General features: G+C 37.2%; 1 protein-coding gene and 3 non-coding genes across 4 annotated transcripts in view; 3 read left to right on the plus strand and 1 right to left on the minus strand.

The window, feature by feature from the left end:
- htr1fa (5-hydroxytryptamine (serotonin) receptor 1Fa) overlaps positions 1 to 25,149 on the minus strand; it is a 117,917-nt gene that overhangs the window by 58,254 nt on the left and 34,514 nt on the right. The window lies entirely within an intron of this gene.
- Positions 9,647 to 9,718, plus strand: trnaa-ugc (transfer RNA alanine (anticodon UGC)). Its single transcript has one exon. It is a non-coding gene; the product is annotated as a tRNA-Ala (tRNA).
- On the plus strand, positions 10,660 to 10,731 carry trnaa-ugc (transfer RNA alanine (anticodon UGC)). The gene has a single exon. It is a non-coding gene; the product is annotated as a tRNA-Ala (tRNA).
- Positions 11,239 to 11,310, plus strand: trnaa-ugc (transfer RNA alanine (anticodon UGC)). Its single transcript has one exon. It is a non-coding gene; the product is annotated as a tRNA-Ala (tRNA).

Here is a 25,149-nt window from a genome sequence, read left to right on the forward strand (position 1 = left end):
TAGCGGTTGGGTGAGGCCATTTAATATCAAACTAATGTGTTTTCTCTTTTTAAATCATACTGACAGCAGAAATGGTAGAATGATGGTTCCCAATCTTTTTTGGCTCGTGACTCCATTTTAACATGATACATTTCTAGCAACCCCAGACACTCAAAACAGACTTTTTTTTTTTTTTTAGTAAAATTAATTTGTTTTTGATCATGTAATAGTTTGCTCTACTATGTTGCAAATAAATGTTAATTCTATATGACATTTAGGCTATATACAGGGTGGGGAAGCAAAATTTACAATATTTTGAGGCAGGGATTGAAAGACAGTGTATGACCAATTAGTTTATTGAAAGTCATGAGAATTTATTTGCCACAAGAAATTTACATAATAGAAAATGTTTTTATTCTATGTGTCCTCCTTCTTTCTCAATAACTGCCTTCACACGCTTCCTGAAACTTGCGCAGTGTTCCTCAAATATTCAGGTGACAACTTCTCCCATTCTTCTTTAATAGTATCTTCCAGACTTTCTCATAATAGTTTTGCTCATAGTCATTCTCTCTTTCCATTATAAACAGTCTTTATGGACACTCCAACTATTTTTGAAATCTCCTTTGGTGTGACGAGTGCATTCAGCAAATCACACACTCTTCGACGTTGCTTTCCTGATTACTCATATGGGCAAAAGTTTCTGAAAAGGTATGGATAATAGTGTTAGGTATGATTATGACATCAATATATGTTTGGTTTCAAAACAATTGACATAGTGCCTGCTGAGAAAAAACTAAATGTTCATTGTAAATTTTGCTTCCCCACCCTGTAATGTATATTATTATAGACGGAGGCAGAAAAACCAGGTTGAGATTACTGCATAAAGTAAGAACTCTATTTTCCTTACTCAAACTATGAATTATGAAAGAGCTGCAGCATCTTGAACTGACCACAATGAACATTTGAAAGATAAACAGTACCACAGTGCTTCAGCTTCTTTAAATTTCTTATAAATCGTGGTCCAATCTTGTGAACGTGACATCTCAGGAATGGCTTGTGGGATTTCGCTAATATGGCACAAATCTTCACAATTCACCGATGAACTGATTAGATTTTGGTAGTCAAAGGTCAAAGGTCATTATTCTTACTTTATCAAACACATTTTAAGCCACAAATGCTAGTAACTGAGAGAACATGAACAGATTATGACAAAGTGACAGCGGATACATCTGCCTGAAATTCAAGTTCTTGTTTTTTTTTTCTTTTTTTAGTTAAGATTATAGTTATGCTGCGGATAAAAATTACCTTTTGCAACTTTAACTAAATGTTAGAAAGCACTTTGAGCAGATGGTTTTGTGCAAATATAAAGGAAAAGCAGCCTTTAGAACACTCATAGCACAATTACATATGGACACACAGGTACAAATAGCATCCGCCATTATATCCGCTTGGCTGGGTGTAAATAACACAGGGCTATTCCTGCCTGGTTGTAAATAGCAATGTCAATTATATGGGCCCCTGGGTGCAACTAAGATACAGCCTATTTTTATTTCTGAAAGGCTCAATGGATGATATTTAGTGACATCGAGCAAATGAAGAGGAAATCCCAAAAAAAAAAAAAAAAAAAAAAAAACAGAATTCCCTAGTTAGCAGTGTTTGTTTTGTACTTTCCAAGCTTTATAGTTATTGGAATTTTAATTGCGGTCCACAGTCACAGTCATACAGTATATATTGGTAATAAAATGGAAAAAAGTAAAAAAGATGTTTGGTTTAAACTACTGTAGAGACATGCAATATGGTGGACTCCACAAAAAACAACACAATGCAAATGTACATTTAAACCATCGACTAAAAGTCAACAAAAACATGAGCGTTCCTATTTTTGTATGATTATACATGAATGTGGGTGCTTCTATAAAACTGGATTCATTTTAGCTTTTTAGACCCAATAATAAAAGAGAAATTTAGACATAATTCACCCCAGGATGTACCTAATGATGACCTCAGATAAATGCAAAAAAATGTATGCTCTTGCTCTGAGCCATCCAAAAATTAATGAATTGTCAATAAAATATTGGGGCCAAAAAAAGGACCAATATTGGGACATGAAAAGCTACCTAGGTGTCAGTGCATTTTTGTTTTGAAAACATCGCTTAAAATGGTCTTATATAGCGTTATAAATAAAGACACTGTGTTAAATATGACGATCCTAGTGGTTTTTCTATTCTAGACGTGGGTTTTTCATGAATCGACAGTCTCATTCCAGATTTTGTGTGTAACACGTTGTGTCCACTTGCGTTACAAGCAAAACCTGCCCATTTAACCCTATAAAGCCAAACGTATCATATTTGATGAGTTTTGAAGCCCTCTACATGATCAGTGTGATATTTTTTTTCTTGAAACCTGATGTATACAATTAGATACATGCAATACACAATTAATCCACCAGGGGGGAGGAATTCATTCACCAGAGGCCTTTCCAGTGGCACTACAAGATTTTCAGGAGGCAGAACTTGGCCAGTTTTGAAAAGGAATTACCAATTTGTTAGACATGTTTGTTATATTTTTGTTTGTTCAAAAATAATCATATTTGAGCATTGAGACCTGATGTATCAAATATGATACAAAATTGAAACTCATACATGGAAGTTGTTATTTGGGAAAAAAAAATTTAAAAAATTGGGGATTGTTCAGAAGGACCAATAAAGGCTCCAGTTTCAAAGAACTGGAATTTTCTGTCAGTGATTTCATGGTTAAGGCTTTACAGGGTTACAGACATATAAATTGTGAATGATTTTGCAACATTTGTGAAACACTCTGCCTTGCATAATAGAATAAAGAGATAAAGAGAATAAAAAGATATTTAAAAAAAAAATTGTAACGCATAATTTTTGTGTCCTTTTTACCATGTTACGTGCAGATTGTAGCTGTATAAAAATAATATAAAAACATATATATATATATATATATATATATATATATATACATAAATGTATTTTATGTGAAAAATTGTTTCTCTTTTATCTCAGTAAATATTTATTTTTAAAGTGCTCCAAACTTGCTTCATAACATCAGTCTACATCTGGTTTGAATTTTTAGCCCCCATGTCCTGTTTTTTGGTACCAGCTTCATAAAAGCACCCATATATTCCATGTTCCATTCCTGTGATTAAAATTAACACACAATGAATTCCATGTGTTGACTTTAGTTCTTAATGAGATGACGGTCTGTGTTCTATGTGTTTTTGTTGTGTTAATATTGTAAAAACTCCTCAATAAAAAGTAAATCACAAAAAATAAATAAATAAAAATAACTCCATGTGTTCCTTCTGTGATACAAAATGCTTTGAGTTCTGCAATGAAACAGTGATGTGAGAGAAAACCCAATACTATACTAAGAAAAGCTCCAGAGAAGGTAGTAAAAGACCCTAGATATACTGAACACACAGTAGCATTTCTGGATTAAAACATCTAAAAACAGCGAGGCCTTTGTTACATAATTTGTTGTCTAGTGTCTCTAAATATATCAACAGTTTCCAGACATGTTCAGACAGATTCATCATTTGTTCTCTGTTATGGTCTGTTTCCTTCTGGCACCTGTCAGTGGTGTTATATCACATCTACTATGTTAACATTAACATTTAATGCTACTTGTGGTTACTTCACTGAGATGAAATGATATCACATGGATACTTTATGTCAAGATGTGCTGTTATTGCTGCTATTTTTTTTTTTTTTAGCCACTTCTCACTGAGATCCGCTAAATGTCAAAGTTCAGCTATTGTGTGTTTGTCTCTTTTATTGTAAAAGGTAATAACAAAGGTGGTTGATCTGTAAATGTGCAGCAACTCACTTCATCTGATATTGTTTTGATGGACAGGTGCCTGGTGACACACACTCCATACTGTGCATTTAAACATGGATTCATAATGACAGGCAGTGATGAAAAGAATATTTATCTCAGGCGTTTAAGATGACAGCTGACAAATATTTACAGCCCAGTTTTCCTTCATTTTTGTGACATGTGGCTCCTATTTCTTCTCGAATTGTGTGATAGGTGTTCCAAATGTGGGTTTTATGTCACATCAGGCTGACAACCACTGGTTTAATGTCAAAGTTAGAGTAAAAGTACAGTAGAGAAGCCTTAGTTTAACCATAAAGACCCAAACAGACACTGTCAACCAATACCAACTACTGATTTAAACTGTTTAATACAGGGGTGTCAAAGTAATTTTAGTTCACGGGCCAGATTCAGTCAAATTTGATCTGAAGTGGGCCGAACCAGTGAAATAATAACATAATTATATATAAATAATGTCAAATCCAAACTTTCCTCTATGTTTAAGAGCGAGAAAAGTAAAATTATGCAATCAAAATGTTTACATCTATCAATTATCCTTTAAAATAATGTGAATATTATGAACAAACTGAAATTTCTTGAAAAAACTAAGTGCAATTTCAACAATATTATGTCTCAGTTTATCATTTACACATGTAAATTACAACTTACAGATCACAGTGGATCAACAAATACACAAAACATTTACTAACAGGCAGCATATTGGAAAACTTGCACTTCAGACGTTTCAAAATGTTCATATTTGTTCAGGTTATTTGCGTTTTTGTGAAATGATAGTTTGTTTTTGTGTAAATACAGTAAAATGACATGAAATTTTTTACATTTACAAAGAACAATTTGGAGTTGTGAGTATTTATAGGTTATTCTATCTATTTCTATTCTATCTATTCTATTTTATCTCACGCCTCTACTTCTGCATTGATTTAACAGCATCATGTTACATTACCCCTGCCCTCCTTATTCTGATTCATTTAATCTATTTGAAGTGTCTTGTTTCTGCATTGTTGTACACATCTCTCCTATTATGTTGCTTCTATTTTAGTGTTTTTAGTGTTTTTATTTACATCTTGTATCCTGCTGTTGTGCCCTTTTATTTGTTTGTCAAAGCACTTTGTAAACTTTGTTTTAAAAGGTGCTATATAAATAAAGTTATTATTATTATTATTATTATTATTATTATTATTATTATTATTATTATTATTATTATTATTATTCTGATAGTATTTTACTGATCTGACCCACTTGAGATTAAATTGGGAACCTGAACTAAAATGATTAATATCTTTGATGGAATTTTTGCATTTCACAAATTCATCCTAGGGGCCAGACTGGACCCCCCAGGCCGCATGTTTGACTACTGTGGTTTAATACTTGTCAATCTACTAATCCTATCGGGACATGTAAATAATTGCTGTAAAACACACTTTATCATCTTTTCATGGTCATCAGATATGACCCATTTGGACGTTCAGAGGTTCTGTAGTGAATGTGGAAACACTGTCATCTTCTACAACAGGCATCACCAAATGGCTGACCTAGGTCCAGACCCGGACAAGTGATGGTTCTGTCCGGACCCGTGACCAATCTGATAAATTCATGAAAATACAGTCTACTCTCGTTATACCGCCAACTTCCGTTCACGGCCAAATTGGCGGTATAGCGAAAATGGCGTTACAACGGGTTGCGTCCATAATGTGCATGTCTTTACTATATGATGTCTATGCTGCCTCCGTTAACCCGTTCTAATTGCGTTTCTAAATAAATCTTGATTCTGTTATGTTGTAAGGGATCATTTAAAGTGGGGAAACATTTTAAGCATTATTATACCGTGTCGGGAAATGACACCCCATCATCTTGAGGCTTTGGCTTAATCCCACGTCCTCTTCCCGACATCCTGACCTACTGAGTGTTCTGCGATAAATGAACGGTGGCCGTTCCGTAGACCTACTCGTAACTTGTCGCGATCAGCGTCTGGCGCGTTTGTTTCAGTGCATTGTTAAAATTTATGTGTACTCGATGGCAATCACGCTGGCGGTATAACGGTCGGGAAATCAATGGTATAAGTGTTGTTTGTGCATGGAACTGGGCTGGCGAATGGTGATAGGTGGAAATGGCGGTAGCTAATGGAATAATGCATTGGGGATTTTTGTGCAATGGTTTTAGTCGGCGGTGAGCGAAAATGGCGGTATAACGGCGGGCGGTTTAACGAGAGTAGACTGTAGATCATCTTCATGAAGTATTTCTTTCCGACAGTGGCGGCTATAGACAGCAGGTGCTGCTACTTCAGCTAATACAACAATAGCTTCAGTCAGATGAGCCAATCAAATCGCTTGTTTACCCTGCATGGCACACGCACCAGAGCAGAGAGGAACAGACAGTGATGACAGGATGTCTCGCTCCAAAACAAGGAAAGTTGATGCAGTAAACCATTGTTTTTTTAGGGCGCGTTCACACTGCGTACCCAAGTCCGTACTATTCTTGGATACGTTCCTGCAGATGTTGCGTTCACAAGCACGTACTACAGCCCGTGCCCGAGTACGAGTGGGTGTTACAGGGCTGAAACAGTAGGTGGCGGTGTGGAAGGAATTCTGTCGCTATCCTTCAAACACGGAAGTCAGAAGAAGACAATCCCTTATCTATCTGTTGTTAACCTGTTTGAGGCAAAGAGAAGAACAGCTTATTCACCTCTGCTTGCACTTTTTAATTTATTTTATTCTGAGGTTTCTGTTTTCTTTAACCCTTTCGTGCATAGTGGTCACTACAGTGTTCATCTATTCTACAGCTGTTTTCTTGCATATTCATGGATTTTGTTATTTTAGTTCCATATTAACCAACACAGTGGACACTATCATCACATACACTGACATTCATACCATTATTGTAACTTTCCTATTCTTGATAAACCTGATCTGCAGTAACATATTTGAGTGTAAATCAATTGCTAATTGTTATTAGACTGTAATCAACAGGGTTTTTTGTGCATATTATCTGAGTGAGTCATAACTAGTATTATAGATTGTTAAAATCAGATTAGCTGTATTGAAAAGGTTTTTACTTCATAGTTTTCACACAGTAAGTAAGTAAATACATGTTTTTTTTGCTTCAAAAATTAAACACAGTGTCCAGCTGAGTGGAGTTTTTGTAACGCCATGAAAAGTAGGTTCATAAAAAATTTCAATCACATAGCTTTTTTTTTTTTTTTTTTTTTTGGATGTGTAAAGAGAACACTCAGGAAAATTAAGGTAGATTAAGGTTCTCATAATTCATGCATGAAAGGGTTAATTTGAAATAAAGGCCTTAAATGTATTTGCCTAGGACTACTTTTACTTACGGTAAAAGAGCTAGCTGTGCACTCTGTTAAACATTTCCTGCATTGAAAATTTACAATAAATATTGTTGAAACCATATGAAAATATGGACATAGGGAAAGGCTCAAAAACCCAAGTTGGACTTCATTCCGGACCTTTTACTTGGAGGAAATTTTAAAAACTAGACCTGTGATTTTTAATTGAATACCCCTGTTGTACAACATTGATTCACCAGTTAAACCTATTGAATTTGATCAGTGACAGTGGATGGAGACACTTGGTTTATGCTCAGTTAATGATATATTTTGTTTTCTTCATTTTTCTGATATTATGACAATCAACTTTAATCTGAGCTTCTATGAACATTTACTTGATTGGTGAATTAAATACGAGAAAATACCCGACTTTCATTGAAAATACGCAAAACACAGAGAATAACATCATACTAAATGGTGATAAATAACTTAAGAAACGTTAAATGGAGAGAAAAATTCATTTGTGAACTGCCACAAAAGTAGCACTGGGTCTTTACGGGTTAAGAAATGTCAAAGAAATATTTTATTTATTGGACTTACTAAAGAGGACCTTGTCTGATATGATTCATGCTGGCCTTTGAAGAACATCAGAGGAAATATTTGTTAAATCCTGAGCATCTGTGTGGATCTAAAGCCCTGTTCACATGGGATTAGTATAACCTGTGCACCTCGGTTAATTTGTAATAATTGCACAGGTCGTCTGTTATATAAATATATAAATGTGTTTGAATCTATCGAGTAGAGGTCGACTGATATAGGTTTTTCTAAGGCCTATGTCGATTTTTTAAAATTTGGTCAGCTGATGGCTGATATCTACAGCTAATTTTTGAAGCCGATATTTAAGGCCAATTTTTTTTTTTTACATTTTTTAAAGCACATTGACCATAAAATACACCGAAACACTCTGATAATTATGATTTTTATGCAGTAATAGAAATGAAATTATTAATACACATACACATGGTACTCTTTGAACATTTACTGAACTTCAAGTGCTGCCTGCACAGGTGCCTGATCAAAAATCGTATACATTTTTTACTACTGATCAAATATCGGCTTTCAAAAAAAAATTAAGGCTGATGACCAATATTGAATAAAAAAAAAAAAATAAAAAAAAAATCAATATATTGGCCCGATAACCTCTACTATCAGGTAATTTGTAAAGTAACTATTACACCAAACATTACCTATCCTATTTCAGCAAATGCAGGGGGTTTGTGATACTATTAGTCCTGTGCAAATCGACATCTATGACAGAAACCGTGCTGGTGACGAAATGAAAATTTCTAAAGCGTTTTGGATGGAAATTCAGGAGGCTCATGCAGTGACATAGTACAGACAATGACTGGAAATGGATATAGACTGAATATTCTGAATCCTTTTGAAGAGCGAAATCTCAAAGGACAAAGGATGAGGAGATGGATGGCATACATGACAGCTACAGTAAGGAACATTTTTCTGTCTTTCAACAGTTCCTTGTAAGCGGTGAGCCTCACCTTGACATCAGAACCAAGGAATAATATCAGTAAAAAACACTTTCCGATCTCATATGAATGCGGTGCATGAAACACTGATGCGGTGGGTTAATTTCTTAATCAATGGAGGTGTAAAGGTCATATTAGTCCCAAGAGAATGGGGTTTAAGACGAGGAAAATAGAATCAAAACTGCGATCACACATGTAATATGATTTGTGTCGATCGGGCAACATTTGTGAGCGGAGACTGAAAATAGTATGAAAACTCCACAGATGAATGTAACCTGATCAGGCCATCCATACAGACACATTTAACAATCTATTCATCTTTAATAGTTTCAGACATAAAAGCCAAAATGACCAAGTCTGTGAAGCTGACGTTTAAGATCTATAATTAAACTGGGAATATTTATTCAGGTTTTGACACATTTACTGCATTTCACTTCTGACAAAAACAAGTCTCTGGTGCATTCTGAGTCACAACCCAATGTTTGGGAATGCCTGAGGATTTAATAATAGTTTTCCAGCAGAGTGTCCTGACAGTAACTCAAATTTTGCATCATGAAACAGGATTATTCTATTGCACTCTATGTGTCACTGTTTTTCAGTATAGATTAAGATAGCAATTACCCATAAAGGCCCAGTGCTACTTTTGTGTCAGTAACTTTCTTAAGTGATTTATCACCATTTATTATAGGGGTGTGTATTGGCAAGAATCTGGTGATACGATACAAATTATGTGATTGCAAACCAAACAATGTAGATTTGAAGGTGTAGAATGAGTATTAATGTGATTTTACAATGATATTGGGACAGTGTTTCTGCTGATTTGTTTTGTTCCGAGGCTGATTGATGTCAGCGGTGAACTGAAACGTTATCGATCTGAAACGACACTATGGCTACGTTTAGACTACAGGCAAATGTGGCCCAAATCCGATTTTTCCCAATGTGCTGGGTTGTAGAAATATGAACTGAATGGAAGACACATCAAGGGGATGTAGCTCAGTGGTAGAGCGCGTGCTTTGCATGTATGAGGTCCTGGGTTCGATCCCCAGCATCTCCATCTTAGTCCTCAGTTTGTTCCTCTGCCCAAAGGATCAATGAACTTCTCCCTAACTTCTTCACATAAGTTAGATAGGGGATTTATGAGAGCACTAGAAGGAGTATTGAGTCACTCTGCCAGTCCTCCATGCTCAGAACTCTGTGTAAAATAAGGAAATGGGATGAGAACCGCTAAGAATCAACTTCTAGGCTACGTTCAGACTGCAGGCAGATGTGGCCTAAATTAGATTCTTTTGCCCGTATGCGACCTTTATCCGATCTGTGAAAGACAGTTGAACAGCAGAAATCCGATTTTCATATGTGGTCTTAAATTCGATATATATCTGATATTTTGCAATGCGATTTCTGTCTGAACAGCCAGGTCGCGTTTAGCTGACCTTTATGTCATTGAAATGCAACAAATGTCACAATTCTGCATCCCAGGAGGAGGAGCGGGAAAAACATACAGTCTACTCTCGTTAAACCGCCCGCCGTTATACCGCCATTTCCGCTTATCGCCATCCGCCAGCCCAGTTCCATGCACAAACAACACTTATACCATTGATTTCCCGACCGTTATACCGCCAGCGGCGCGGCGCGGCACCTCCGAGGTGCGCCGCCGTGGCACCTCCGAGGTGCGGCTCCCAGTGTTGTCTTTTCCGTGGAAACCGGGTCGAAATGGCTCTTTGAGTGTTAAAGGTTGCCGATCCCTGCCTTACAACATAACAGAATCAAGATTTATTTAGAAACGCAATTAGAACGGGTTAACGGAGGCAGCATAGACATCATATAGTAAAGACATGCACATTATGGACGCAACCCGTTGTAACGCCATTTTCGCTATACCGCCAATTTGGCCGTGAACGGAAGTTGGCGGTATAACGAGAGTAGACTGTATTTACTTCTGTAAATGTACCGTGTGCCTCCGTGGTCACGTATTATATGAGGACCTCCTCTGCATAAGGGGATGTAGCTCAGTGGTAGAGCGCGTGCTTTGCATGTATGAGGTCCGGGGTTCAATCCCCAGCATCTCCATCTTAGTCCTTAATGTCCTGAGGGCTCTCCCCAAAGGATCAATGAAGTTCTACCTAATTTATTTACACCAATAGGCCAGGGGATTTATGTGCCCACTAGAAGGAGTACTGAATCACTCTGCTGGTCCTCCATGGTGAGAACTCTGTGTAAAGTGAGGAAATGGGATGAGAACCACTAAGAGTCAACTTCTAGGCTATGTTCAGACTGCTGACAAATGTGGCCCAAACTTCCCAGTTTTTTTGCCCATATGCGACCTGTATCTGATCTGTTAAAGTCAGTTTGAACAGCACAAATCCAATTTTTATATGTGGTCTTAAATCTGATACATATCTGATATTTTGCAGTGCGCTTTCAGCCTGAACAGCCAGGTCGCATTTATCCGACCTTTACGTCATTGAAATGCGACAAAAGTCACAATTCTGCGTCCCAGGAGGAGGAGCGGCAGGAAAAACATATTTACTTCCGTAATGCGTGGTCATGTATTACGTCAAGATCTCTTCTACACAAGGGGATGTAGCTCAGTGGTAGAGCATGTGCTTTGCATGTATGAGATCCTGGGTTCAATCCCCAGTATCTTCATCTTAGTTCTTAGTTTCCTGAGACTTCAGTCTGAAAGTTCTCTGTTTCCAGAGAGCTGTGCCCAAAGGATCAATGAAGTTCTATCTAATTCATTTACATTGATGGGCCAGGGGATTTATGTGACCACTAGAAGGAGGACTGAGTCACTCTGCTGGTCCTTCGTGGTGAGAACTCTGTGTAAAGTGAGGAAATGGGATGAGAACCGCTAAGAGTCAGCTTCTAGGCCACATTCAGACTGCTGACAAATGTGGCCCAAACTTTCCAGTTTTCCATGGGTTTTATAGGTGAATCAGTGTTGTAGAAGATGACAGTGTTTCCACGGTAACTACAGAGCCTCTGAACATCCAAATGGGTCATATCCGACGACCATGAAAAGATGACAAACTACATTTTACACCAATAATTTACACGTATTAATAGAATTAGTAGATCAACAAGTATTAAACACTTTAGATCAATATATGGTTTTGGTTGGTGATGGATGTTTGGGTCTTTATGGGTTAAAATATGAAATGGACAAAAAAATTGGAGAAGCGCCTAAATACACAAAACACTTTATCAACTCTCGTACAGTATATGAAGAGGTTAAAAGAAAATGATTTTAAGTGAGAAAGATCATAAAATTAGCTTTCACAGCCTAACTCCCAGACACTTGACCATACATATAAACACGCATATATTATTCACAACGCATCGTCACCCCTCCCACACAAACACAAAAGTTAACAGCTCTGAAAGAAGCTAAAATAAGTCGCTGAGGTCACTGAAATTTTTTCCCAGGGTGAGTAATGGACAAGTGCTGTACAATCAAATATATTTTTAACAAGTGAATCAGTTCAGCCACTAAAAATTGAGCTTGTCGCTTTTCCGACACAAAATCAAGTGCTGCTCATTTATCCATCTTTCAGGATTTATTCAGACGCTTTGCTCTCAATGGTCTGTGAAGAACTCCTGACTTGACACATAACTTGTGTGCCCTCTCTCTGCTGAAACTGAGCTGTAATGAAATGAGAGCAGAGGGGATTAATTGAGCTTTTAATTGGAAGTCATTTGTATCCAAAACCTCCGAATGGGAAAATAACGTGTAGAATTTATATTGAGACGAAAGAGCCATTTATACTACGGCTGTGCACAGCATCTATTTAACAAAGTGTAGTCGAGTAGGGATACTTAAAGGGGCAATATGTAGTATTTCTACTTTGAAATATTTTAAAAATGACCTAAATACAACATTAGAATAATTGTTTACTGTTTATTGGGGATCCCCATTAGCTTCCGTCGGAGTGGTTGCTAGTCTTCATGGGGTCCCAGTTAAAAAGTCAACAAAAATTGATACATCATTCGCAATCAATACAAATGCATCAATACAAATGCAGGCTGATCTAGACCAGAAGCTCATCTTTACACCTGAGATAATTACAACTAATCTCAGACCAGACCTGGTCTTATGGTCAACATCGCAGAAGTCACTGCTCATCGTAGAACTGACTGTACCATGGGAGGCTGCAGTCAGTGAAGCACACAAACGCAAACGCCTGAAATACTCCGACATAACAGCAGAGGCAGAACAACGTGGCTGGTGTGCCCATGTGCTTCCCATGGAGGTCGGATGCAGAGGCTTTGTCGCTGGATCCACAACCAAGCTTCTGAAGGGGACGGGAGTACGAGGACAGGCCCTTCAGCAAGCCATCAGATCACTGTCGGAAGCCGCCGACAGCTGGCTACCGATAAAGAGGAAGGACCCCATCTGGGCTGCAAAGTGACCACCGGGGGTAAAAGCCGAGGGGGGCACTCCAGGGACGCTTGGTGTCGCCGTTGAGCCCTGTGGAGATGTAGTGGGCCTATCAACGAAACATCAATGAAGCAGGGTGCCCACCTGAAGACCCCAGTGAAGCTTTTACCCCTGCCCCACTCATCACCAAGTGCCATTCAATCAGGGATTGTAATACCAAGTCCTATGTGCTCAACAGATCTATGCATCCGTGGTGTCTGTCAAACCGCCGGTGTACAGGGTGGGGAAGCAAAATTTACAATGAACATTTAGTTGTTTTTTCTCAGCAGGCACTACGTCAATTGTTTTGAAACCAAACATATATTGATGTCATAATCATACCTAACACTATTATCCATACCTTTTCAGAAACTTTTGCCCATATGAGTAATCAGGAAAGCAAACGTCAAAGAGTGTGTGATTTGCTGAATGCACTCGTCACACCGAAGGAGATTTCAAAAATAGTTGGAGTGTCCATAAAGACTGTTTATAATGGAAAGAACTGAATGACTATGAGCAAAACTATTATGAGAAAGTCTGGAAGATACTATTAAAGAAGAATGGGAGAAGTTGTCACCTGAATATTTGAGGAACACTTGCGCAAGTTTCAGGAAGCGTGTGAAGGCAGTTATAGAGAAAGAAGGAGGACACAGAATAAAAACATTTTCTATTATGTAAATTTTCTTGTGGCAAATAAATTCTCATGACTTTCAATAAACTAATTGGTCATACACTGTCTTTCAATCCCTGCCTCAAAATATTGTAAATTTTGCTTCCCCACCCTGTACACTTTTTTTTTTTTTTTTCTCTTTACAGCGCCATCGACCCAAACCGCCATCAAGGCAGGTAAATAGTCACCATCGATCCAAACCGCCATTGTGAGCCTATCAGCGAAACATCAACGAAGCAGGGTGCCCACCTGAAGACCCCAGTGAAGCTTTTACCCCTACCCCACTCATCACCAAATGCTGATCAATCAGGGATTGTAATACCAAGTCCTATTAGCTCAACAGTGACAGTGCAGTAGCAATAAATAACAGTTAACATTCCAATAAGTACAACTTTCACATATGGTACACCCTAGACTTTAGTGTTCTTTTAAACACATCTAAATTAGGTGAGCCCCTCAGCCTTTTTGGCAAATTATTCCAGAGTTGCGATGACCTGAATAAAACAGACTTTTGCAGTGCATTAGTTCTAGGCCGATTAATGACTATATCAGGTGACAAAAATATTATCCGCTTCTATGAAATTTGATGTAAAATATAGCTTGCACACTAGAGCCCAACCGATTAACTGGCCAGCCGATTAATTGGGCCAATTATAGCTTATCACCAATTAATCAACATCGGCCAATATGTAGCCGATATATTAACTTTTTTTTTTTGCTGCGCGGAGATTCTGTTGCTCGCTGCTCCTGTGTGTGTGTGTGTGTGTGTGCTGGTCGGAGAATAAGAGGAACTTTAAAGCGAGTTAGTTTCACTTTCACTCCTGCATGGACAATGACGCTATGGACTGCTTATCCCCCCCTGCTCCGACTCCCCACCCCGGCAAAAATCACAGACCACTACCATGCGCTCTGATGAGGATGGACTGCTAAACCGCCCCCCCTCCGAAAATCATGGACACCCCCCACCCCCCCCCGTCTTACAAAGTATTCACCCCCCAACACACACCCATATCCGTGCACTTCCTGTCTACCTCACAGTTTCATTCTGTCAGCAGGCCTGGGTGTTAATAGTGTAGGGGAGACTGGGGACAGTTGTAACACAGGTCAGTTGTAACTCTTGCAATTGCTCCAATCAGGAACAACTTAGGACTCACCTAATTCACTCTGCACATGCTCAGTTTAGTCCTTAGTCCACATTAGAAGTTGTAGTGCTGTGAGGCAGACACATCCAAATTTGTGAGTGAAAACATAATTGTGTGGTAAGTCATATTTTTTTGCTCTAATTATTTTTGTGATTGCATTGTTTGCATTTGAAAGTTGTGTAAATTATATTTGTGAGATAAACAAAGATTTATGCAACTGTTTATCCACCTGTCCACAATTATCTAATATAAGATTATTATATTCTGTGTAGATCAGTGTTCTTATTTCATATATCACCCAATATCGGATATCGGCCGATATATTGGATATCGGCTTTTTTTAGCCCCCAATATCGGTATCGGCATCGGCCCCAAAAATCCCACATCGGTTGGGCTCTATTGCACACCCTGAAAACCAACTGTCTATGCATGTGGACACCATGCATCCAAGGACTAATATAAATATACAACAAATAAAAGTCTAAAATCCTCATTAAATGTAATAACACACAAAATTTCTCATTTATAAGTTTTAGGCATCTTTATATGTCTGATAAAAGTTAATATCTTTGGGTATAATGCAATAATTTTTCAACAATTCTAATAAAACTAGCATAATCACAGCTATATGTTACTTAGACTCCTTTGATACATAGCGTCCACATGAATCAATATTCATACCACCATGAGGATTTTCCCTCTTAAACATGTAAAATCAGTCTTTTCTCTCTTGTGTGTGTTTGTACATCCTATAAAGACATTAAACTCTCACAATGTTGCATTTTTTTTCTCCGAAACTATTTATTTTTAACATTTTTACCCCTTTGTTGCACATACGTGGGCATTTAAAGGGGCAATATGTATTACTTCTACTTTGAAATATTTTAAAAATGACCTACATTTATCATTAGAATGAAGAGCTCTGAAGTCATTGTGATATCATCACTCGTGTAAATATACATGCCACTTTTAATTCGTGTGTTATCTGTATGCATTATAAGGTTTCCGCGTGTACGTTCATGCCATTATTAGCCGTGCATCCAAGGACTAATATAAATATACAACACATAAAAGTCTAAAATCCTCATTAAATGTAATAACACACAAAATTTCTCATTTATAAATTTTAGGCATCTTTATATGTCTGATAACTGTTAATATCTTTGGGTATAATGCAATAATTTGTCAACAATTCAAATAAAACTAGCATTATCACAGCTATATGTTATTTTGACTCCTTTGATACATAGCGTCCACATGAATCAATATTCATACCACCATGAGGATTTTCCCTCTTAAACATGTAAAATCAGTCTTTTCTCTCTTGTGTATGTTTGTACATCCTATAAAGACATTAAACTCTCACAATGTTGCATTTTTTTCCCCGAAACTATCGATTTTTTAAAACATTTTTACCCCTTTTTTTGCACATACACGGGCACTTAACCCTTAGGGGTCCATGGTCATGGCTCCGTGACTGACTCACATGACATTTTCAACACATCATAGCGTCGTAAGTTGGTCACATAGACCACAGATAATTGCTTTTGAAAGTACGGACTTGAAACTCTCTCCCACTTTTTATTTGATGTTGATAGAGCAAAGATAACCGGAGATATGACGGTTTGAAACCGGAGGAAACAAGCGATATAGCGTTATTATAGCGATACAAAGCAAGCGTTATCATATCTTCGTCATTTTTGTCCTTTTTCAAAATGGAAAAAACTGGCCGAATCTGCGGATTCTAATCCACAGACTGCATTAGCATTACAGGTAAGGGTGAGAATGACCCCACCTGAACCAGATGCGGAAACCGGGAGGACCGTGGGGGGACACCTATGTAAAGATATGCGTTTATGTCAAATATTTGAGTATAGTTTTAATTTATTACAATTTTGATTTTCTATACCTAATATTTGGAACCAATATTCCCTTTTAAAGTCTCTGAAAAGGTTCATTAAGCATCTTTGTGTTATTTATGCAACAAATTATATACATTTTTCAGATCGTATTTATATATTTTGTGTGTTTTTTGGCCTTTTGTGTTGATATAGTAGGTTAAAGTGAAAAAATAATAGGCAAATGAGATAGATGAAGTCGTGCTGAAAAAAAAAAAAAGACACCAAACATGGGTTAAGTAAACATTTCTTTACATAGTACATAAAGGCAAAATCAAAAGTACTCAAAAACAACCAAAATAGGCTCAGACCCTTAAGGGTTAAATATCTTCTTATTAAAACCATATTTTTAAAAAAAATCTGAATGAATTTAAACTTTAGCCTAATTTTAAGCAATAAAATCAAGATACTAGATACTTTTTTCCCAATTCCATGCATGAAAGGGTTAAATGAAGCTGTCAAAGCAACAATATATAGGAAAGCAAAGTGCTGGAAAATAAAGCATCAACATCCCTAGATATAAATTATGTGATAATGTCAGAAGCTTTAAGATGAATCCGTTGTGTACATTCTATTATAAATCCTACTTGTACTTCTAGGCAGCTCTAATGATGTACTTTGCTGAGCATCTGATTCCATCTGACAATTTTTTTTCCAGTCCAGAAACTCAGCTTTGAGGATGCTGATGGTTTCTCAGCCTGGTGTTCTTAAAAAGGAGCTGATAAATACACTGTTTCTGTGTTTGTAGACATAACAGATACAGATCCTCGCAGCCGTGTGCAGATATTCACACAGCTAGGTGTTTATTTGAGCATTCTATAATGGTTATATAATAAAATTAGAAATTGTCACAATATTTTGCATTGCATCACAGTTGGTCATTGCTAATTTTAGGAGTGCTGTGCAGATATCACCGAGCATATTCCTGGAAATGGTTTTATGTTTCCACTGCTGCGAGGGCCGAGTCTACACAGGCTATTTTCATCATAATGACACATTTTGGACATTTAGACATTAAAGGGATTCTGTAGCACGGAGTTTTACCACGCTGTCACTCATTTTTAGAAGCGTGAAGTCATATTAGTCTTTGTTGTTTCATTGGATTTGTCATTGAAAACATGCAGGTGATGAAACTGTAAATAACTCATGAATGGCCAATCTGGGTAAATGCTCCTTTTGGTTTCTGTTGCATCTTTTGTATCACGCAGCTTCTGAAATGGGACACAGCTGTTCACCTGATGCATGATGGGACAGCCGGCGATTAAACAGACAACCATTTATAGCAGGGGTCTCAAACATGCGGCCCAGGGGCCAAATGCGGCCTGCCAAAGGTTCCAATCTGGCCCATGGGATGAATTTGCGAAGTGCAAAAATTCCCCAGTCAAGGCTGTGGAACTCATTCTACTTAAGGTTCCACAAACAGACCAATATGATCTCAAGTAAAATAACAGCACAATGACCTACAAAGAATAAGGACTCCATATTTTCTTCTCGGTTTGATGTGAAAAAAAAAAATATTGCATTATGCTCGCAAATAATGACAACTTCAAATGTTTGTCTTTGTTTAAGTGCAGTGTTTTTCAACCTTGGGGTCGGGAACCCATGTGGGGTCGCCTGGAATTCAAATGGGGTCGCCTGAAATTTCTAGTAATTGATAAAAAGAGAGTTGACAGAGACAATCCATAACAGACATGACAAACTGTGAAGCTGAAACTGAAGCACTGTGGTTCTGTTTATCTGTCAAATGTTCATTGTGGTCGGTTTCAGATGCTGCAGCTCTTTCATAATTCATAGTTTCAGTTCTTGTTTGTTCAGTATTAATTGTCAGCCTTGTAAATCCAAGCTGGACTGACTGTACATATCCTGACCAAGGAAAATCAAATTCACACTTTGTGCAGTAATCTACACCTGGCTTTTCTGCCTCCATCTATAATAATATACATTATATAGACTAAATGTCATCTAAAATTAATGTTTATTTGCAACATAGTATGGCAAACTATTACATGATCAAAAACAAATTAGTTTTAGCAAAAAAAAAAAAGAACAAAAAAAAAAAGTCTCCATTTTGAATGTCTGGGATCGCCAGAAAATTGTAACATTAAATGGGGTCACAAGCCAAAAAAGGTTGGGAACCACTGTTTTAGTGCAAAAAATAACATTAAATTATGAAAATATTGACATTTACAAATGATCCTGTAATAATAAAACGTGAATAACCTGAACAAATATGAACAACCTGAAATGTCTAAAGAAAATTAAGCACAATTTTAACAATTTTCTGCCTGTTACAAAGTGTTTAGGGTCTTTGTAGATCTGATCCATAATGCACATGTAGAAATGGTAAGTTGAGGCATAATATTGTTAAAATTGCGGTTTTTTTTTTTTTTTTTAGGAAATTTCAGTTTTTTCAGGTCATTCATATCTTTTTTGTTTGGATAGTTTATAAAAGTAAGTATTTTCATAATTTAATGTTGTTGTTGTTTTTGTTTGCACTAAAACCACAACAAAAATTTGGAGTTGTCATTATTCATAGGTTATCATGCTATTATTTTACTGGTCCGGCCCACTTGAGATCACTGTAAGCCCAGAATTTGTATTTACTAAAATGCTTTAATTACAATGTACTTCAATGATTTAAGTTTTATTACATTACTATAAAATGTTAAGTATATTCTACTAATATGTAGATATAGTAGGAAGAGTGAAAAAATTTAAGGTAAATGGATTAAAATCACTAAGTTTTAGTCATGCCCACACCTTTTTATCTCTGTATTGCATTGTGGGTATTGGGCATGTTGTTGAAAATGTGTTATTTTTCTGTGCAGGGGTTCAGCGGGGTTGTGGTGTTAGTGTTAATTTGGATTTAATGTGTGTATGGCAGTGTTTATTGGCCTTTTTGTGTTTGTTTTTGTATTTTTGTACAGCTGCACCATGAGTCAGAGCCATAGGAAGAACAATGGCTTTCCTGTTCATCAAAGATTGTTTTTGTACAATGGAAATCTTAATGTTGTGCCAAATTAGACGCACTTCCTGTACTGGCAAATTACACTGAGCTAATTTCCTGCCCAACTTCCATCCACGCTACTAGTGATGGGCTTTTGGCTCTTTGAAGGGAGCTGTTCAATCAGGAGCTGTTCACTGAAAAGAGCCGTTCAAAAGACTGGCTCTTTTATGTTTTTTGCATAATTTTGAAACACCAGAATTTTAATGACTAAATAGGCTACATGTGATGTTTAACATTACATTTTAAAGGTGTTTAATTGGCACGGCGGTAAATATTATCTTACCGTAAAAAAGAATAGTTAGTTAAAATATGTGGGCTAAATACATGACATGAGAGGTGACATTAGGCAAATGCTGGAATTTGACCAAAAACATCACGGTACATTATGTGGACTAGTCTGTAGCCTAAAAATGAAGAAGAAAATGAAACATTTTCTTATGAAATAACATTTTATTCTCCTCAAAACAAGAACAATAAATGTGTGTAAACATACGGAAAAAACTGCACAAAACACAACAGTGATTAATCTCTGCAATTACTTAAATACCTGAACTGTAGTGCAATTCTCAAGTTGCATGCCCATCTTTTCTTTCTGAAAAGTGCATCCAAATACTCCTCCTTTTTCTTTGGCTCATTACTCACAGGTGGTCACTCACTCACTCACTCAAACTTTTCTCTGGTTTTGATCAGTCTTCCAGCTCCTCCTCCTCCAGTATGCTCACCTCATGCTTCAAACTGTTGTTTTTTTGCTAACTTCTTGCCATGAGACATGCCCCAGTGATGCTAAATTGACAGGCAATCGGACACTCCCTCAAAAAAACCCCCCAAATGAACGGCTCTTCACAAAGACTCGGTTTCCATTGTTCATTTCAAAGAGCCGTTCAAAAGATTCAATTTGTTTGTGAACGTCACATCACTACACGCTAGGGCTGCTCGATTATAGAAAAAAAAAAAAATCACGATTATTTTAGCAATAATTGAAATCACGATTATTAAAAACGATTATTTGTTAACCTTAAAGCTGTTTATTTTTTTCTTGCAAAACAATGTAAAATATACTCTTTAAACATAAATAAAGCTTTTAACCACTAAAACAAAGTATGTTCACTTTTGTACAAAACAAAATCTTTGAATGCAAATAAGTGTACTGTAAATTCAAGTATGTTTCCTTTTGTAAACAAATAGTGCACTGGAATTAAACTGCTATAGACCTGCCATAGAACTGTAGCAATTTAAAAAAAAAAAAAAAAAACTCACGTAAAGTGCAAATTATGAATTCAAGTATGTTCAATGTAGTATGAAACATAGTAAATTCAGTGGCGTGCCGTGAGGTTTCAGTTCAGGTCTTCTGTATACAATAGCCATCTAGAATATGCACGTCAGGGTTATATGGATTCGGGTTAGGTTAATACGGGAGTTGCAGCGTAAAGAGATTCGGAGACTGAAGATTGCACTGCGGACGAAGTTGTAGACGGAGTTTTTGTGTGTTTTAGTTTTTCATCAGATTATCATAAAGGTCGCGGTGGTTCAATTTCAGATGGTTACAAAGGTTTGTTGTGTTAGCGGTCGGTGCGGACACAACTACGAAACACTTTTTGCACATGATGTGTTTTTGCTCTTCGTCTTCTTCATCAAACCCAAAGTGATTCCATACAATTGAATTTGACTTGCCTTTTTTGTTTACCAAGCACTTCTGCTGTGATTCTCCTGCCATTTTTCCAGACTGCTAGGTACAGCTTTCCTCTTGGGGTGGACCTGCCGGCTAGCTGGCAGCAGTAGCTTAGAGGGGGGCGGGGCAGAGCAGCTCATGGGAGCTTGCGTGTGCGTGAATTAAATCAACTCAAAATTAATAATCGTTTTTTCTCAATTACATAATTTTTGTAGTCGTTGCGTGTAATAATCAAAATCGTAATTGAATTTCGATTAATTGCACAGCCCTACTACACGCTACAATATATTAAGTTGAATAATTATACAAAGTCATTTATATTGCAAAAGATTTTAATTTTAATCAACTTGGAGTTGAGTTCAATGAACTGGTGATACTAAGTCTACTGATTATTCAAAAAAATTGACATAGAAACAAATTTTAAGTTAAATTAACTTGGTATTTAGTGTGTTGTACTTAAATAGTAATTCTATTCAAATCAAACATTTAAGTTTAATACACTCAAGTTTTCATTACTCATTACTTACATTTTTTCAGGCAATGAGTTTCCTTGAGATTTTTTAAGTAAACTCAACTATCCAGTCTTACAGTGATCAAATCGGGCTGAATGTGGCCCCTGAAAGGAAATGAGTTTGAGACCCCTGGGCCCGTATTCCTAAAGATTCTTAGTGCAAAGAGCTGCTCCTAGTGGCCAAATTCTAAGAAAATTCTTAGAATCATGATGTTTTCTTAAAAATTCCCCTAAAAATGAAGAGTAGATCTTAGTAAAGATAAAAGCTATTCCTTAAGAATCCTAGCCCTTAAGAGAGCTCCTAAGGTGAGATCTGTTAAGAGCAGGGAAGAGGACTTTTAAGCGGCTTAGGAGTTCCCTAAACAGAGGGCAAAATGGCCGACGGAAGAGGCAGAAGGGATATTCTCCAAACACTGGATGACAGTGAATTAATTAAACGCTACAGATTGGATCGTGCAGGAATCATGTTTGTGGTTGATCTTATTAGAGATGCACTTACTTCTCCAACCCAACGCCACAGTGCAATACCACCCCAAATGAAAATCATCACAACACTGAGGTATTTGGCAACAGGGACAATGCAACAAAGCAGCAGCGATGACCTGGGTCTGTCACAACCTCCTGAGGCTGGTCAGCAATCACAGACACTGATGAAAGCTGAGCCATTTTACCCTCGTTAATACCAAATTGAGTTGAAATGTTGAAAGTTGAAAGTGCAAAAATTACCAGCATGCCAATTAATACGAGCAAATAAATATAACTATCACTATGTGAATACTGTGCAAGTGGGCCTGAGTTTTTTCACACATTTTGTAGGATAATTTTAAAGTATAGCTTATAGGCCTGTAACGGTACATGTACTGAACCGAACCGTTTTGGTACACACCTGTTCGGTTCGGTTTCGGTTCGGTACCGAAACGGCACAGTATGATGAGAAAATGAAAAGGAACTAAAGCTGTCGTTCGATGCGGAACTTTAAATCTGCGCAAGTTTCACACGGACATATGGAAGGACGCACACATTGACCCAAAATATAAAATAGTAGTTGATATAAAGTTTAAAAAAAAACAACAAATATGATGTGAACCTGGAAGGAAGAGACTGCAGACCCTCGACAATCATTACAGTCCCGTTTGGATCAGTTCAGGTCCCGGTGAAAAACAACAACGAGGAAAGAGACGTTAATAAGACGGACATTGTTTGGCCCCTAGGAACTACGGTAGTTCTAAAACACTTACACTAGCTCTGTCTGTCTGTCTATCACGCACACTGTATGATACAGGAATAAATAGAATGTTGAAAGTATGTAAAGTTTCACTTTCATTTCACGACAGCATTCGTTACGTTAGTTATGGACCGCAGCCCCAGGTATATAACTGCGTACCCCCCAGCTCCGACAAAAAAAAAAAAAAAAAAAAAAAAAAAAACATCCCCCGTGCACACAGGCACACATAAATACACACAGTGTCCTAAACAGTTTGTTCTCTGTCCTAAAATAAATAATTTGGTTCACTGTGTTGTCAGTGTTTCTCTTCAGTTTATTTCAACAGAATACCAGTTTACCCTCTTGTTAATGTTGCACTTCATGTGGAATTTATTTTTTTTGTTATTTTTCTGCAGAATGTGAACTGACAGAACTGTGATTAGATTTTTCTTGTTTGTTTGAAACTACCTTTCAGGGAAAAGTGCAATACGAATGTTTAAAATACATTTAGTAATATTAATAATTTATTTTATTTTCTATTTGATTTGTAGCAGCAGAATTATATTAGTCCTGTTTTTCTATATTCTATTGTCTCCAAAAATTGGGGGAAAAATGTTTAAAAAATTCATAAATGCATTAATAGACATTTTGAGGGGTTTTCTTTCTTCCTGTACCGAACAGAAAAAAAACGAATGGTGGCTCTGAAAACCGAAAACGTACCGAACCGAAAATTTTGTGTACCGTTACAGGCTTAATAGCTTACTATTCATTTAACAGATATTTTCTTTTATGTGAAATATTATTTACAATTACACAGTCTTCATAAGATTAGATTCTATGATTAAGTTTATCGATTTGAAGGTCCATCCCTTGCCCGTTATCACCAAAAGTATATATTTTTTTCTACGTAGCTTTAAGGATCAACCAATCACAGCTTTTGAAATGATGACTCACACCTAGCAACGGGGTCAACCACACCTCCTCGCTAAGATAGGAATTTCTGTCCATTCCTTGCTCAGAGTTCTCTAAGAGTGTTCTGGAATCACTCCTAAGCTAAGACTACTTGCTAGGAATTTTTAGGTTCAGTTAGGAGCTCTGTGAGAGGATTCTCACAATCTTTAGGAATACGGGCCCTGCTTTATAGGGTGTGGGCTTATAAGCAAAATCACAACTGCAGCCGAGTACAGGGGTTGGACAAAATAATGGAAACACCTTCACCTCAAGATGATAATGCCCCAATCCATACAACTAGAATTGTTAAAGAATGGCATGAGGAACATTCTAATGAAGTTGAGCATCTCGTATGGCCGGCACAGTCCCCAGACCTCAACATTATTGAGCATTTATGGTCAGTTTTAGAGATTCAAGTAAGACGTCGATTTCCACCGCCATCGTCTCTAAAAGAGTTGGAGGGTATTCTAACTGAAGAATGGCTTAAAATTCCTCTGGAAACAATTCACAAGTTGTATGAATCAATACCTCGGAGAATTGAGGCTGTAATTGCCGCAAAAGGCGGACCTACACCATATTAAATTATATTTTGTTGATTTTTTAAGGTGTTTCCATTATTTTGTCCAACCCCTGTATGTTCATGCAGCTGTGTTGTGTGGAATATAATGGACACGGTCGCCTCTAGGTGCTGCTAGTGGGGCTCTGGGCTTTTAGTGTTGTTCCATTAGGATTCAATTTCATAAAAGACCCTTGGGAGAGAATGTCTCTCATACATGGGTCACTCTATTAGAGATGGCCAGCTGATGGATGGTCACTTCAGTTCTACTTCAAGCCCTTACAGGTTATTCTTGTTATCCAGAGTTAATAGCTGTTACTTCACCTTAACAGGAATCAGTTTTAATCAGCGGAATTAATTTTCTATTAACGAGACTAGAGCAAACAGACTGCAGCTCACAGCATGTGTCTCTCCTCTGTGTTCTGTCGATGTATGAGTACACACCAACACACATAAAACG

The sequence above is a fragment of the Sphaeramia orbicularis genome, chromosome 21 (genome assembly GCF_902148855.1).
Source record: "Sphaeramia orbicularis chromosome 21, fSphaOr1.1, whole genome shotgun sequence".
NCBI lineage: Eukaryota > Metazoa > Chordata > Actinopteri > Kurtiformes > Apogonidae > Sphaeramia > Sphaeramia orbicularis.